We start from the raw sequence: 6000 nt of genomic DNA, 5'->3' as shown, positions 1-6000 counted from the left end.
TGAGCGTCCGACCTATCATTTTGTTCATATGTGAAAGGGACGATTCAGCGAGAGCTTTGTTATCAACGATGGCAGAGAAATTCAAACAGAAGGCAAAAAGAAAAGGGTTTAAATCAAGTGCACATCAATCAATGTGAGATTTGTAGAACACACAAACACAAAAACACAAACACACACACACACACACACACACACACACACACATATATACTGAAGTACATCTCTCCACACAAGGCATTGATTTTTCAAAAGCAAATGAAAATCTGGGAGGCTTTAGTGACCTTGAGTCCACTTTTACCAACAGAGAGCCTGTCCACGCTTACAAAAAACAACGTCCATTTCTCTCTGTGTTGGGCTTTCATCCAAGGATGTTTTTTCTAGATTTTTTAACAGTTCAACATATTCAGTTCATTCAAACATGGCACGATGACACTGTAGTATGGAAAGCAGAGAGGAAGATTTTTGAAAATATTGTTTATAAGAGGATTTTACCACTAGAAATGTATCACAGCCACAGTCATTTTATCTTGTCTTTTATTTTCCATGTACATAGCAGAATTGAATACAAAGCCCTAGACCTTGAGAGTGCACTTTCATGTGTTTGATTGGCCAACACTGTTCCATACTTGATATAACAGATATTGAGCCAGATTGAGTGGATGCCTGACACAACCAGAAAAAAAAACAAGTTTATAATTGAAACAAATATGATTTAATATCAAAACTGAGATTGTTTCATCTGCTAACTATGAGTTATAATTGCAGAGAGAGAAGAGACAGAAAAAAAAGGTTGGCACAGGTGAGATCTAGATATGTAATGTTTACCATTATGTTGTAGGCTCAGGCTGACTCTGTTTTTCTTCCTTTAAAAAAGTATGCAAAGCCAATGTTGTGAACAATTTGAAACCTGCACTGTTAACATCCAAGTGTATTTGGTGGGAGTCTTCCTTTTCCCTGTGTCTACTGAAAAGAAATATAACATCAGAATCCCTTCAAGCCTCCAAAAACCACCAAACATAAGGTCTTCACTGGATATTGCTGAAAAGTGTTCTGGGGGAATACAGTAAGGCATGCTTTGGGAGAATGGGTTTGCCTTAAAAGGTCTGTTATAACACCACAAAATAATGGAATGTGTCAAACTTCACAGATTAAAGCAAAATATATATACAATGTGACGGGGGGATTTTCCAAGAATATACACAAACTGTAACACTATACCACTATCAGCTCTGTTTAGTCAACATCCTCTGCTGTAAAGTATATCATTGGCAAGTTTTGATGTAGCTCTGGGGTGCTGTGATCCAGGCTGAAATGTAGCCGGGGCTGCTGGGTAGGGAGGGTTAGTGCCCCGCCCCCCTGGGTGGAGCCCAGTTTATGCAGAGACACTAAATCACCAGCGGTTCTCGGGTAAACATTTGAACTTTATAGCAACTCTGGATTTCAGAGCTGGATGTCAATATTTGGTCCAATTCCTTGTGGTCGGGCCTGTGACGCATTCCGCCAGAGTTGGATTTTGTACTGCAGCACTACACAGGCCATCCAGCCCAACAACGAACAAACAAGCTGCTGCTCAACATTAACCAAATACCCGTTCCAACAGCAAACACAATGCCCTATTATCTCATTGCCTCAAACCAAAAGTCATTATGAAAAACACTGTTAAAGTAGGGGAAACACTTTGTGATCGGAACACAGCTAATTTAATATTAGTTTTTAAAAGATTTCTGTCAATAATGGTCTTTTGTATGTGTCCATATTCATACATATTGCTCAGTCTACATTACTTTTCAAATGTTGCTCTTCATTGTCTCACTCAACTCTGCTGCTGCTGTTGATGTTGCTGCACACTGCTATAATTGTTTCATACTTTCTAATATTTGATTTGTATGTCTAAAAACGAACCTTTATCTAGATTTCAACTGGCTTATTTTTATTAAATGTTTTACATAAAGAATACATAATACTTGTGGCAATATTATTCTATTATAAGGATCTGCTTCATAAATAAAGTAATACATAGCTGTTGAAACAATGCTTCATGTTTAGTAACCTTTCAGTTTTCAACCACATTTCGTCCAGTTTTAACTTAAACATCTTTTGATGCTTAGTGAACGCCTCAAACGCTTGCATTGAGATCACAACATACAAATTATGAAACCCCTTTGGTGCGTTTAAATTCAATTCTGATTGGTATCCATATTTTCCCACAGGAGGGCTGAGGATTCATCATTTCAGATAAGGCACTGTGTGTGTGTGTGTGTGTGTGTGTGTGTGTGTGTGTGTGTGTGTGTGTGTGTGTGTGTGTGTGTGTGTGTGTGTGTGTGTGTGTGTGTGTGTGTGTGTGTGTGTGTGTGTGTGTGTGTGTGTGTGTGTGTGTGCGTGTGTGCGTGTGTGTGCGTGTGCGTGTGCGTGTGTGTGTGTGTGTGCATGGGATCAATGTATGCGTGCGGTATGACACTTTGTGAAGGCCCAGGATGATTAGCAGCAATGTATCCCGCTTTTAAATCTTCATCTCACCCTCAGAGATAATTCTGCCCACAAAACCATATCAAAGCTCTTGGCCTGTTTCCATTTCGGTGGCTCTAACAGAAAAGCCTGGCCCTGCCCCATCCACAGCCTCCACAGCTTTCACCTCTCCTCAACCCAGACTCTCGGTGCGCTCCCTCTGGGTATGGGGCCTCCGAGCTGGGGCCTCTTTGGAAGCAGCGGCGCTCGCGGCACTGTGAGTCACTGAAGATCTGATGGCTTTCTAATGAGGTTTTAAGACCTAATGCCAACAGGCCAGGTGTGTGAGCCTGTATAGGTGGCTCTTTGCAGTGTGTGTATTCTGTGCCGGGGGAGGAGTGAGCGAGTGTTTACCTGTAGTGTGTGTGTGTGTGTGTGTGTGGGTGTGTGCATGCAGAGATTCATTCATGTTATGTAAACATGCAGGAACAAGTGTGTGTTTACTTGTGTAGGTGCTGATAATGTGCACTCATGTTTAAATCTCTCTTATGGTGGATAAGATGATTGTTGAAAGATGCAATAATGTTGTGTTTGTGTACAACTCAAATAAAAAACAACCTAGCCCATGCTTTGTCAGAGGCCGTTGTTGTCAGTGATTCAGGTTTAACTTGCTTGTATGCTTGTGTAAGAGCAGTAATAGGGCCGTATGCAGGGTTTTAGAAATAGCAAGGTCCAAAAAACTAAGTTTGCTAATGAGTAGGTATAGGCACAAGGATTGGACCCAAGAGTAAACACTCGAGGAAGCAAATTTCATTTCAGAGCCATATTGAACAATGGTTTTTGACAGGTATGGGTGGGGGCAGGTAAACAAATATAAGTCCAGGTATATCACGCAAAGACAGGAAATCCATCAGTAAAGCAGGAATCTAGAAAGACGCAGTGATGGTAACAAAGTCAGATTTGCCAAAACTGAGGATCTGACGAAGGACAAGGCAATGAGTCCAGTACATATGCAGTGGGAAGATGGTGAGGAGATGGACGGGGAAGACCATGATATTGAAGAGTGGAATCTTACAGGTGTGGAGATGTGTGGAACAGTCAGGTGATGGGGAAAGCAGGGAAACGTCAGAGGGCCTCTAGTGGACGGATGAAATATAGCAATGCAAGGGGCTGGAGACAGGGAAATGTGTCTGGAGACTATAAAGAGTGCCAACCATGACAGCAAGGGGAGTTTAGAGGCACGCCCCTCCAGAAAAACTATTATTCAAGTTGCTTTAACTAGCAGTCCATTTTAAAAATGGTACTTTTATTATATATACACCTTGTAAAAAAAATATATTAAACAGTTGATGTCAGTGTTGGGTATACAGTAAGTAAGATGTATTAGACTGATGAGAAATGTTGTTGTGGCCTTCTCATTGGTTCGGCAGGTCCTCATATATATAAAAACAAACTAAGTTGTCAGTACTTTCCAAATGTGGCTGTTTCAAAAATGCCCGATGTTTTCCGTTGACTGTATGCAGTAGACAAGTCTTAATTTGCGGTCTACCGTGTCACCCAAATCACCAATTGTGCACCTGACCACCTCTCTGATTTCAAACCGAAATCCACTTACTCAACGAAATCACCACAATCAGTGGTCTTGCTTGCCAAGGGAAAGAAAACCTACATGTATAGCTTTTGCATATGAGTTAACCTTTGGTGAACCCTGACATGCATGTGTCCATTTAACATCAAGAGTTCTTATTTAGTGCTCTCCTGTAAGACACAAAAAGGAACACGTTAGGATTGGATCTAAAATAACACTCGCTTGGGAGAATAAAGGCCCTACTCACTGCGACCAAGGACAAGCCTGCGGTCAAAAACCAGAGTCTCCATGCCTCCAAAGGGCCAACAAGTTACTAACCTAGGCGAAAACCTGCGTCCATGTCAGCGTGTGTGTTTGATTTTGGCCACATGTAAACGAGCCCATTGTACGAGGAGAACACGGAGAGAGCGGAGCATCCACAAAAATAAACCTCACACAGAAAAGCCCTGTAGTTAGACAGGCCACAGAGCAGGCTGCCGGGCTCCGAACCACACCACAGCACAACGACACACTGCTGTGTGTGTGTGTGTGTGTGTGTGTGTGTGTGTGTGTGTGTGTGTGTGTGTGTGTGTGTGTGTGTGTGTGTGTGTGTGTGTGTGTGTGTGTGTGGCACAGGACCCAGTGTTTGCCATGTGGACTGTGGTGTGGTCGGGTTCCCCTGCTAAATTTAATGAGGGTGTCTTTGGTTACATCATAGCCAGAAGAAACAGAGAAAGAGAGGGAGAGAGGAAGAGGGCGACAGGAAGTAGAAAAAATCTGCCGTCAGCATCAACATATTTATAGGACCATGTTGGTGGTTGGTGGGTTAGCGGGTCAAATGTAGCCATTTAGCCTGAAACCATAAATCAATTCAGATTTTTTAACTCCATCCTTCAAATTAATTTATCAATTCTTCTCGACAAACTAGTTTGCATTCATTTGGAGTCATGTTTTTGTCAGACTGATGACTACAAGTACCAACATTCACGCTCTGTTTTGGTCTTCACCAATTCCTTGCTTTTTAGTCGCTTATTGTATGTGTCGGAGCTAGTTTGCTGATACTAGCTGCCTCCCAATCCCCAGATAGGAAATGAGGTAAACGTAGTTTTATACCATATGCTATGAGCTTAAGAAGCCAAAAACCTCCTCAGGATTTTAGACTTGGTGATAATTCCCTGTGTGTTCATTACTGTGAGTGATTCCTTTCCAATTCCATGTGATCTTTTGACATTTATTAATTTAATTTTTTTTTAATTAATATTCCTTAAATAAATTCAATCAACTACCATTTACTGGTTAGTCATTGATGTAATGAACATGTAATATCTCGGTCCCAATCATCTGTAATGGCTGTCTGGCACATTGTCTTTTTGATGCTGCAACTTGGGACAGCAGCCGTGTCCAATCACAGAGGCTTTCACATGGTTGTAAATGATGATGCAGCCTTGCCATTAGTTTCAAGTCTCTGCAAGCTGATTTTCATAATGCACTTAAAGTAATGGAAAAAGGCGAGGTTAACTTGGGATGACTGAGTGTTTATTTAATGCAAACATGTGACTCCTGTTTCACCATTGCTGCAGTGCTGCAAAAGCTCAATGAACTTGTACGTATGTGTGAACGTGTGAGAGGGAAAGATACGCAGGAAACTCCCCAGATCCTGTGTTAATCTCAGTGAAAGAATGTCCATATAAGCAAGTAGTGCAGTGGGAAGGTCATATATCTATGGCTTACACACGCACACATGCAAACATATACCAGACATAAAAAAAGATAAAAATAAAACTTCCAACACCTGCCTGGTCTTCTGTCTGGGGCAGCTTTACTCATCTCCGAGGCACATTTTCTTTATTTATCAACGGAAGCTAAAATTGATTAGCCAACAGCTGTTCTCCTGGCACCTACGCACATGCACACACACACACACACAGTTATTCTGACAGCCATATGTTGCACTGGGCCAAAAGGTGTCAGATACCAGTGGTGTCTTC

The sequence above is a fragment of the Ammodytes marinus genome (assembly GCF_949987685.1).
Source record: "Ammodytes marinus genome assembly, chromosome: 1".
Taxonomy (NCBI): Eukaryota; Metazoa; Chordata; class Actinopteri; order Uranoscopiformes; family Ammodytidae; genus Ammodytes; species Ammodytes marinus.
This window is presented reverse-complemented; position numbering follows the sequence as displayed.